Genomic DNA, 12,865 nt, shown 5'->3' on the forward strand with positions numbered 1-12,865 from the left:
GCGGAACTATTGAAAAATTCTTCTCTAGTCCGAAGAAGTAGCATCAACAGAAGGAAAGCACGAGATTCTTTTTTGAAATATAAAGGAATAATCGCCAGATCGCCAACAATGACAACATCTGCAACCACTCGAAATGCCACATCTGCCATCACTTCAAACATCACTTCCGAGGTCTCAAAAGACAGTAAATATCCAGATGACATCACAGGTAACTCTACAGAAGATGTAGAAGATGATGATGATGAAGATACAACTGAATCGAATGCTTTAACAACATCATTGGTAGGTGCCACATCAGAAACAGAAGATGATTCTGAAAATGATGTTGATGATGACACAGGTACAGAAGAAAGAGATGATTCTGTTGAAAGTGAAGTTCTAACCGAAAATGATACCACACTTCCAACCGAACATAGCTGAATTAAATTTTTAAATTTTAAATTATGATCTTTATCAAATGTTTTTTCTAAAAATAGATTCAAAATATTTTATTTTGTGCAGAATAAAAGTTTCCTTATTTCCTTGGCTTTCGTCATTCATTCAAAGCTGTAAAAACTTTTTATAAGACGTTTTAACACTAAGAACTTTCAAATTACTTTATCAAAATAAATTGTTAATTTATATGTTAATAATACCAAACTAATAGTGCATATTTGGATAAAAATGTCAAACTAATAGGAAGGAATTATGAAAGGTTAACGAATTAAAAAACCTATAAGGACAAAATTAATGATGTTATTACTTTGTTTTAAAATGAGAGAGAATTTTTAATTAGTTAAAATCAAATTTTTCTAACATTTATTTGCTAAAAACATTTAAGTAATTGTCATTTTGATGTTTCGATATTAAAATTATTTATTTATAGAGAAGATTTAATGAATTATAAGCAAAATATGCAGAACTAGAATTTGAAGTAAATAAAAAAAATGTTGCATCTTTTGGCGATTCATATTATCATGTACAGAAAAACGATTCTTAAAAAAATAATGAAGACTTGTTTTTTAAATCTGCCTCAAAACTAGTTCGCTTGAATTCACTTATATTAGACGGCGTGTGTCATTTTGCAGTGTAATAATTATTTCCATTGTCTTTTAGTTTTTATCTTCTTGCTACAGTAAACGACGTTCAATGTGATCACAATGTTACCATTCGTATTATAATATCAAAATCATCGGGTCCCAAACCAACGTATTTAAATTCATTCTTCTTCATTTTGAACCAAAGTTCATGGAGTTCCTTGCTTTATTTGCAAAGAATTTGCTGAGGGTCACATTATTTTGTCGAGATGGGATTCACATTATTTTGTCTGATCTAGAGCGACCTGGACTGGTTTAAATGCACACCTATGTTACCAGATCTGGCTTGTAGATATAAACCAATATTGTCCGCAATTCAATTATGAAAGCATTGTGGATAAAAAAAAGAATATATTTGAGTGTTGAATGCAAATTTGAAATTCTTATCCAGCATGAAATTTTACCTATAATGAATCAACGAATGATGTGGAATAGTTGAAAATTCCACAGCCTCTTCATTGTAAAATTTTGAAAGATCTCGATGTCCATTATGATCATGCCAAGAAATAAACATGGAGGATTATGAACGGGAGGAAAATATTAAAAAAAAACCTATCAACGAACGCCGAAATGGGTCAAGCACTTAATATTTTAAAATCCTGCATGCAACATCCATCAATTACTTTTTAAAACAATACAATCAATTAAAAGAAAAGAATCAATGTAATTGAATCTTTAAAGAATAATTATAATAAAGAATAAACAATAAATCAATTAAAAGAAAATAATCAAGGTAATTGAATTTTAAAGAATAATTATAATAAAGAATAAACAATACAATCAATTAAAAGAAAATAATCAATGTAATTGAATCTTTAAATAATAATTATAATAAAGAATTAACAATACAATCAATTAAAACAAAATAATCAATGCAATTGAATCTTTAAAGAATAATTATCGATAAGCAGCAGTTAATGAATTTTTTTATTGTTGTTTTTGAAATAAATCAAAGATAGCCCTGAGATAAGTTTTTTTATTCTTTTCTTTTCACATGATAAAAATGTAGTAAATTTTACCCAATTTCGGTTATTATTATAAAACGGTTAATATTATCAAAATTCTGAAATCCCAAAACGATCTCAATAAAGGGCAGCAATTGTAATTTATAGTTAAAAACAGGGGAAATTCAACATTAACATACACAGCAAGCGTGGTCGAAAATTATTAATACATAAACTATAGTGAAAGTTTGGGAGCCCTTTTCTCAAAATTGGCTGGTTATTGCGCTTTAATAATATAATGAATGAACATTCTAAGGCATATCACCATTATACTAAATCTCATCCTAAATTCAACTTTTCAAACCATGCCCTCCCCTTGTTAGACAAGTATCAATTGACTATCCACTAAAAATAATTTAAATCGCTTTACCTCTCTAGTGCTCAGACTGAATGTGCTTGCTGGCCAGCAATATCAGAGATTTGTAATTATATCTTAGGAGACTATTCTTGGTGAGTACAGAAGGGGATTTAACGTAATGATGGATTTAAAATTAGAAACCTGCAGGCAGTCTCTGATGAAGTGGAGGTGCTAAATTCTCGGGCTAATTTTGCACACAATTCTGACAAAATTTTCCCAACTCTGAATATTTTGTCAGAATTGTGTTCACAGCCAATTATTTCTATCATTTCGTCTTTAATCATCCGGACAGGAAATTAATGTTTGGAAATTACAAGAGATCACACGCTCTTAATGTTTCATTCCCCTTAATTTTTAATTAATTAAAATCTCAAAGTATCTTTACAAGTTACCTTTTCCCACTTCCAAAGGATATATGCGACAAATTTTGTAGCAATAGGTAAAATGGCTTGGTCCGTTGAGCAATACAGATTATACAGATATGTATATCTGTATAATCTGTGGTTATAATTAAAGTTACACTTTGAAATGCTTATAAAAGGAAAACTAATGGAACAAATGTCATCAAACTTGGTAATAGTATAAAAACATGTCATGGGAATTCCTTTTCAGCTTAAAAAAAAACTCTCACCGCCAGTGGAAATGGCGCTGTTTTCATTATTGTAAACAAAATAAGACATGAAGACATCTGTTTAAAATGTGTTTAATCGTTTCTGAAACAAAACTGTTTGTGGGGTTATGCGAAACCGCAAAGGCTTGTAATTGGCTTACGGTAGGAAGAAGCAAATGATCTTTGCAGTTTTTGTGGCAGATTTATGCAGAACATTTTGTGGACAGATGAGAGCCATTTTTACTTAAATTCAATATCAATACCCATAATTGCAGGATTTGGGCCAAACAAATCTCTCATTATCTACCCAGTTCCATTGCATTCGCCTAAAGTCGCCGTTTGGCGTGGTATGACAGCTAGTTTCATAATTTGACTATTTTTCTTTGAAGGACAGTCAACAGGAGAACTTGTTCCGTGCATTTTGACTGCATCTCGCTTAGAGTAAATGTTTAGACGTTTCGCAATAACTGAACTCCAGCAACATGGCATTTTAGAGACCACAATTTTCATGCAAAAACGGGCCTCGCCACACATTGGTACATGTGTCACACAATTACTTAAGCAATATTTCATAAATGGTCCCAAATGGTTTCCCCAATTCCTGGTCACCACAGTCACCAAACCGCAACCCATGTGATGTCTGGATATGGGGTTATCTTAATAGCTCTGTTTAAGATGATAATCTTAACAACTGCGCAGAATCGGAAGATGCAATACACCGATAAGTGCTTAATATTCCTCCTGATATGCTAAGGACTACTGTTGAGAATTCAGTTATGCGATTTAACTTGCTATCGGAAAATGGTGGACGCAAAATGGTGGCAAATCAAAATGAGATATAATTATTTCAAAATACTGGTAGGCATTATTTCTTTCTATCTTGAATTCCCGAAGTTCAGAAAATAAAAATAGATACGTCAAATAAATAAGATAAAAAAATTATTAACGTCTCAGAATTATCAGATAAATCTGAAGGACTGCCATTTTACTAATGACGTTTTATTTTTGCTGCTTCTGAAATTATATAACATAGATAACATTTTTTTATGTTTTCTGCTCCTAAAATTACATAACAATTACATAACTTATTTCTGTAATTACGATTAATTATACATCCAAAAACATGCAAGGTTATCTTAACTTCCTTGAACGTGAATATCTATCAAACAGGTTGCTACTTTCGGCATTTGCAAATGCCGTGGGAATTTATTACATTTGGATTAGAGATAGATGGAAGAACCCGAGATATTGCGATCAAAGGATGATCAAATTGGCTGCTGTCACTCTGACAAAAGGCTGAAAAACCGGAACAAGGAAAAAAATGGCGAAAGTAAATATTTATTGCAGAAACGGAAGCAGCTGTTAGTAGCTACATGAAACTTTTTCGATAATTGATAAGTATGCAGCTGAAGTTAGACAACGTGCTTTTAATTGATTTCTTTTGCATCTGCTCGGAAAAGAGTTAGGATCAAAGAGGTAAGTTGGATTTCTAGCGTTCTAAAAATGTTCCTTCGTGTTCTTTTGGTCAATGTTTGTGGATGTTCTGTATTTAGTTATTTTTAACATTAAGTGGCATAACTGTTTTGAATATTTAAAAAATATTTCTTTAGAAATTTTTGGAATTAAAATTTATGTAAAATATTTAAGGATTTTTTTTTCTTATTTTATTATTTAAATATCTCCCTTTGGCAACTAATATGTTCGACAAGCATGTTGTTTGTGTTTCATATAAAATAAGCATTCTGTACATGTCAAAATCTCTCTGAGAAAAGATTTAAAATTTCATTTTGAGACAGATAGTTTCACCTTACTATTCAGAAATCTGGAGCCTGTTTTGCTCATCATGCTTTATATATCTATAATTTCATTGTTAATTTGGATAAAGTGGTAATTACCTTTACATAATTAATGTGGTAATTATCTCTATCTGTATAGTTACAAAATGTTAGACACAAACTAAGCGTACTATTTTAGAAATTAAGTCTATTATCTCATCTATCTAAGACATGAATTATCATTTAAAAAACTACATCTTAGCAGGATTGAAACATACGAATAGTAAAAATAATAACTAATAAGCATTCAGTTATATTAACCTATCAGTTATGTTTGATAATTTACATAAAATCTTAGAAAATTTTATTTATAAATTTTTAGAAAATATAATTAAATGAAATCGGAAATAAAAATTTATCGCTACATTGTCGGAAAATATGAAAGAATCTTCATCTTCATTCCTTAATTTGAACAAAGGAAGAAAAACACTCTATGAAATAGTTTTAGAAACAACGAAAACTGTCCGGCTCAAAAATGAGAAGCATTGTTTCAAATTACGCATAAAAACAGTTCTAAAAAAGGGCTGAAATGCCAAAAAAAAAGTTTATAGCCAAATTCTTATTTTGCTTTTTATTTACAAATTTGTATAGTTACAAATCGAATAAATAACAGTAAATATTTATTTTCTCTTAAAATATTAAATTTATCACAATCAAAGTTCCATAAATGTCAAACAACATTTTTTCCATAGGTTTCTGTCCAAGTTCTATCACTTAGGTGATAATTTTTTTTTAAATAAAAGTATCGAAGTTAAATGAAATTAATGGAAGATTTAGAACATATCATTTTTTTTGTTTTGTTTAATCTAATCTCAGTGAGAATTATAGCTGCATGCTTGCAGTTATTTCCCATGTTTTAAAAAGAGAGCAATTTGTTCTGGCAGCCTTTTTTCGGCATCCAATATGAGCTATTCTAAAAGAAAAAACATTTTTTTAAAAAAAGCAAAAATTCCTAAACTATAGATTACATTAATTGCTGCACAGATGTAACCTTTCTTATTTTAAAAATAAAAATATAAAAAAATCATTTCACAGTTTAGAAGTATTTATTTTGTAAACAAATACTTTTTGTCTTGAAGCGTTGAATGTTGGCTTTCATCAAAGTATGTAGATTTGCAATCTGAATTACTGCGAGTGAATCGTTTGCTTCATGTAAATATATAAATTAATCTTGCTCGATCTTTCAAGAAAGCCCTGCCAAAACTAAAGTTTTTTAGGATAAGCAACCAAACGTATTCCACAACAGTTACAGATAGTTTAGTTGGTTTTGAATTTAGAAAAACAATAATTTAACAACAAAAAATATTTTAATGAAATATTGCCGATTAAATTAAAAGAAATTATCCTAAAAAAATACAGTTTATTTAAAGCTTGAATTTCTTTTAAACTAATGCACAGCCAATACGGATCGTTTATAGATGAAATTAAAATGAATATAATAATTTTTTTCTAAAAAAAAGATTGCAAAGGTTTTTTAATCTTAGTTTTGCACTATTTAAAAAAATTAAGCGGTAAAATAAAAAATTTGTATCTTTTCTAACATATTATTTCCTTAAATGTTAAAAATTTCTAAACATTTTTTGGACTCAAACGGTAAATAATTAGCAAATTTTATAGACATAAAATTGTTTAGTTATTTCAATATTTTAATAATAATACCATGAATGAAGTAAAATTAAATGCCTAATATCATCTGTCGCCAAAGATTAATTACAAAATATCAGATAAAAATGGTGGAACGTCACTTATAATACACAGTATAAAAAAACTAACAAAACTAGGAATGGAAAATTAATTACAAAATTCCGTCTTTACAAACATTAAACATTTTAAGTTAATGTCTGACAACTGTTGAAAGAAACAAATTAAATTAAATGAATAAATTAAGCTGTTTAAAAAAACAGTTTCGAAAATTATACCATTATCAATGGAAAACGCATCGATAAGTTTTAATCCTTATACTTGAAAAAAAATGTCATTTCAGATAGCCTTGATATCCTTGAGCAAGTCATTTATATTGTGAAGCTGAATAAACACATTAAATCGTTCTTTTCTGGCTTAATGAAACAAAATTAATTGAGCTTGACTTTATAAACTAAAGTTTTATCGAAGTTACCATGCATAATAGGCAACTCTAACAAAAGATATTTATAATCTTTCTTTAAAATTAAAAAGTTATTGAACAACTCCATTTCTAAGTTTTTTCCTTATAAAAACAGGAATCAATTCATTCACAATATAAGGGAAATATGCGATCACTTCATGCTTTTTTGTATTTTTCTAAAAAAAATTCTAAATTTAATGTAAAACGACTATAAATGTTTTTTGTATACAATTTAAGTTTTTGAAACTATTCTTAATTTTCCAATAACAAGAATTTATTTCATTTCTTGTAAAAGTCAACGTACTCAGATTTCCTTTATACCGTTATCTGAAAAATTTTCCCAATAATATATGAATTATTATATATCATTATATTATTATTAATAATTATATTATATTAGTTTATATAATTGGTACTTGTCAGTTGTAAAGGCAACTTAAAAGCGCCAGAAAAAATTTCACCAATTTGGCGAATATGCATTTTCGCCAATATGTATTTGAGTATATTTTTATAATTTGGCAAAATTTTTTCTTGGCGCTTTTTGGCTACCGTTAGAACCGAATTGTACCATAATATATGAATTATTATACATCATTATTATATTATATTATTATATTAATATTTATTTATTATTTTAGATAATATTGACTTGGTATTTTTACTGATTTGATTAAGTTCATCTGGGTTTTAGTAGTAGCAGCATTAGCACTCTCTAAATACAATTGTATCTTTTTTAGTTTTATTCAGAAATAATCTTTAATTTTTTTAGTTTGTTTTCAGAAATAAATTTTAATTGAAATTGAAATTTCATAATGCATATATTTTTGATTTTCTTATTATATTAATAATATATGAATCATTATAAAATTAACCATCCAAGTTAATATGGCTTGAATATTTCATTATACTAATATTTAAATGTATGACTTGATGATATTTATTAAAACTTAAAAAAGTAATTCGATATACAGAGCAAAACCACATTTCACATTTAGTTTTGTTGTTGTTTATAATGGCACTTGCCATACACAAGCTCTCTGACGAAGTCAGTGATTTTAAGCCAAGTGAGCGTCTCCAGTTTTAGTAGCGCCAACTAGGGCCAAGAGTACGACTTAGCTACTCACACATCTCATTCGCTTGCACAACCCCTTTTTACATGGGGGGGGGGGCATATTCACACATCTCACAGATAGAAAGGAGGAAGAACAGCCATGCTCGTACCGGGACCCGAACCCAGGACGCCCAGAACACGGGGAAGACGCGCTATCCCGATGCCAGGACACCGGCACATCTAGTTTTGTTATAACTATTACTTCAATTTAATCCTAAATTTTCATTCGATGGAATTTTTTAATTGCCACTGCCACCGGAAACATATAATAATTAATCGGAAACAAACGATGTTTTTCCTATGATAAGAAATAGGCGGGAACAAATCTGTGTCCGCTGAATAGAGTGGGGGAAAAAACGAAGGAGTGCATTCTAAAAAGGAAAAACCCTTGAAGAATGGCTTAGAACTCGTGATTACATAAAAGCATGCTTCCCTTTTAATAATGGAAATACCAGTAGAATGCAATATTAAGTTAGCTATTCATTATATAACAATCATTTGTAATATAAGGAATGAATTTTAAGATTTTACTTATTCTTTTATAAGGGATGTAAGGAAAAAAAACTTCTTTCCTTGACTATTGAGGTAAAAAATTTTCATTTATTCTTGACTATTAAAAATTATTTCAATGAATTAATTGATATTGTAAAAATTTAACTTATGTAACTGATACAACTTATGAGTCTCTGTCATTTGTATTTATTGTCAGATCTATCCTAAAATTATCTTTTCAAGAATTCTTCGGATATGTTCTGGATATAAAAATGCATGATTTGTGTTACAATAATTCGCTGTATTTTAAGTATATGCAGTATTTTGTATTATTTTATATGCTTTAATGTATTTCTGATCGAAAGCAACATAATTGCTATTAGTGAAATAGCTTAACTTGTAGTTTTAAAAATTCAAGTAATTAATCAAATTTTCGAAAGCCTAGAAAACAATATATAATTTTTAAGAAAATATAATAACTGATGCATTTTAAAAGTAATCTTTGGTGGTTCCTTACTATAGTAAAGAAATTTTCTTCGATAAAAGAATAATTTAATTATTATATTCATTCAATTAATGTCTTTTTAAGAAGGAATTTTTTTACTAGAAAAATGGAAATAAGATTTTATTTTATTTTAAAATAAGTATGATTATAGCAAATATGCAAAATAGGATGGGATAAAAGAATTGATTTTTTTTTAGCATAAAATTGTAATTGAGTTCAAAATTAGAGAGTTTGCAAGATAGAGAACGGGAAAATTATGAAAAAAAAATTATACGTTGAATGACCAGTTCACGTAAAATGCCTAAGCTTCAGCAAATGACTAAAAAAAATCCGCCAAAAGTTACTTTTACACTGAAATTATACAAATTACAAATTTAGGTTTAAAATAGCCTCTAAGTGCTTTAATTTATTTATTTAATTCATTCATTTCATTGCAATTCATTGCATTTTAAGTTAGAGTAAAAGATCTGAAGTCTTAGAATTAGGTGAAAATTGAAGTTTTTATTGTTTTAAAATAAATTCATTAGAAAATTTTATATTATAGAAGATTCTTTCTGAATTATTTGCTGATAGAAGTGATTTTAAAAATTCATTTTTGAAGAGAATGCACCATTTGGATTTTAGGTACAGTTCTAGAGACGGGTACCATTTGGTGATTTCCCGCCAAATTTTTCTCGCCAAGCCCCGCGGACGCTGTAATCTTCAGAATTGTATTTCTCAATATTATGACTATTTTCAAGAGATTTTTTTCTGAAGATTACAGCGTCCTTGGGGCGATTGCAGGAGTAAAATTTGGCATGAAGTATACAAAAAGAACAAAAATAAGAATAATTATATTTAATAGAATATTATATTTATATTTAGAATATTATAGAATAGTAGAATTTAGAATATTATAATTATAAAATAAGAATAATTATAGAAGAAATAATTAAAAATAGCACAATTTGAACAATGTTAAATTTTAAAAAATGCACAAAAATAACAATACAAATTTTTTTTAACTCACCCGATTTAACGATGTAAATTTCGTTAATTTACAATAATTCCATTCTCTTCTACAAACCTTTCCTTTCTGTTAATACCATATCCTGCCCGCATTCACCACACTTCCATCAGCAATTAAATCCATTTTAATGTACCATTCAACACACGCTTTCGTTACCAAACGTTCTAAATCGAAAAAAACCCTCAATTTAAGGGATTCCTCATTTGTCACATTCATACCAGCCATTTTACACCACAAGAAAAATCGACGAAAGTAAGAAAAAAAAATACTTTACAAGCAGAAGAAATCAGAATTGTAGGAACAGGTTGTGAGTAACGCAACTCATCATCGCAAGTTATTGTGGTTCACACGTAACTAAATATTATAAATAATTATTAATGTTTTGTATTTGTTTAATTGTTATAATCGTTCATGTTTGTTTTTGAAGTAATTGCATCAAAAATATTTTATATATTATTTTTGTGTTAAATGAAACTATTTTTCTGCTGTTGCATCTGGCAACGAGATTGATATTGTAAAAAATAAATAGAACGAGTGAGATGCTCGCCGTTGCTTGGATTTGACGTAGTTTGTGTTTTTATTTTAATTTCTTTAAAATACTTTAAATCGTTGGTCGTAATATCCTAAAATAAGAAATGTTTATTTTATGTATCGAGCGTTTACAATCTGCACATTAAAAAGCAGAGTCATACGCCGATAGAATAAATCCAATCGTCAATTAATTGAAGAGAAAATCTTGAAATTCCCCACGAAAAGCTGCCAGCACAAGAGAAATCGAAGAAAGTAAGAAAAAATACGTTACAAGACTTGGGGAGCAGTATAAATTAGAAATTCCCCGCGAAAAGCTGCACTTATACCTAATTGGTTGATATTCAAAGTCAATTCATACCTGATTAGTTTATAATTACATCACCGACATCACCCCATTCTCTTCACAGGGTTGCCATACATTGCAGGCGTAGAGGGGTTGCCATATTGGCAACTTTAGCTTTAAAATTTGGCGCCAAACTTGGCGGTACCCGTCTCTAGAATTTAGCCGGATTTTATCGCCAATTTTCACAATCCTTTAAACAAAATTATCCAAAATTCCCTACGAGAAGATGGCTGTATTTTAGACTCTTCCCTCATATTATACTCGCCCTTCTAAACATCTATGGTATGCTAATTTATAAATTTTCTTAAATTCAAATTTTTTTCAATCAATTTTTTTGGCATTTTCTTGAGAGCAAAATTACTCTAATGTAGTCATCTCGTTTCCTTATTCGCTCACTTTTGCTGCAGATTTTGTGACTAGTCTGGAGAGCTTTTCATAGCTTGAGTATAAAATTTTAAAAAATCAAATAAAGAGTTTTGCAGAACTGATTATATAGTCTTCGTTTTCAAACGTAAAATCAGGCAGAAAATAACTGCTTACATTTTGTCCAATATCCATTAGCCCATTATCCAATGTCCAATCAGTTTATTGTAACCCATGACATTAAAATTTATTTTAAAAATTTTCATTCTGATCTTCAGTTCGTGCCTGTAATATTCACCAGTAAGCCAATTTTCATATATGATACTTAATTTATTTTCGGTACTTTGCAAAGAACAAAGATTCGCATAATAATTCAATAACTATATAATTATTTTAAATACTTCTCCGCTGATTTACATGCGATTTAACACTTGATTAAATAACTCTATTAAAATTCGAAACTCGGAAAGCCGATTTTGTTTTCCCACTATTCAAGTATTCCAACTATTGGTGGAATTTATTTATTCTTATATGAAAATATATTTTAATTTAGAATATACTTTTTATGGTGAATAAAAGAAGCTTAAATGATCAGATGAAGACAAAAAAATCTTTAATAAAAAATATATTTTGAAAAAATGCAAGAAAAGAAAAGAATCGTAAAGCATGAATATTTGTATCTCAAACTGTTATTGGTTTGTGATTAGTTATCAACTGATGTAATTAATAACAAGCAAAATTATAAGAGTATTTTTTATTCGAATAAATAAGTCCGAATTGTGGCAAGATAACTCATAAATTTTTTCTAACCATAAAATCAGGAATCTAAAAGCTTTTCTCTTAAATTGAAAAGAAAGGTTTTTTTGTTTAAATAATAAGAAAAATATGATGCCAATTTCAAAATTGAAAAAAAAATGTTTTTAAAAATAAACATTTACTAGTAGTAGCTTCGCGATCAATTTTCGTATCTTTATTATACATCGGAAATTCATTTCTTCAGAATGAAATTGTTATTCTTATAAACATCATCAAAAACAAATTGTTAATTTAATTAATAAAAGAAATATTGATTCTACTCACCTTTTTTTCATAATATTTTCGATGAATATCCCAACTGAAAGTTGCTAATATATAAAATCATTTTTTTTAAAACAAATCAGATAAAAAGTTACAAGAAACGAAATAATAAAGCGTTAATAAAAACCAAACGATTCAGAAAAATGTATGATCAAAATATAATTATTAAAATGAAACCGATAAGAATTTTTCATTTGCGTGAGTCTGGGAAAAAACCACAAAAGATTTTTAGTTGCATTTCTCTCCCAAATGTCTCGATAAAAACTTTTGTTTCAAAAAGAAAACAAATTGCTTTTATTTTTCAATTTGGTTATTTCAAACAACTTCCATGCTATACCTAATACTCAGTTAAAAGTAATTTAATCTAATTAGTTAATATTAACTAACTTGTCGTAATATTTAATAAAATATTAAATTAAATATTCGTATAAACATGTTTCTGTTAAT

The 12,865-nt window shown here is 28.3% G+C and overlaps 1 protein-coding gene across 1 annotated transcript in view; it reads left to right on the forward strand.

The window, feature by feature from the left end:
- Nucleotides 1-4,290: 4,290 nt before the first annotated feature.
- The window catches only part of LOC129956513 (peptidoglycan-recognition protein LF-like), a 74,062-nt gene continuing 65,487 nt past the window's right edge, over nt 4,291-12,865 (forward strand). Inside the window, exon 1 of the mRNA XM_056068433.1 lies at nt 4,291-4,524. The gene's annotated coding sequence lies outside the window, so the exon portion shown is untranslated. The remainder of the gene's footprint in view (nt 4,525-12,865) is intronic.

Source organism: Argiope bruennichi, chromosome 11 (genome assembly GCF_947563725.1).
Source record: "Argiope bruennichi chromosome 11, qqArgBrue1.1, whole genome shotgun sequence".
Classification (NCBI taxonomy): domain Eukaryota; kingdom Metazoa; phylum Arthropoda; class Arachnida; order Araneae; family Araneidae; genus Argiope; species Argiope bruennichi.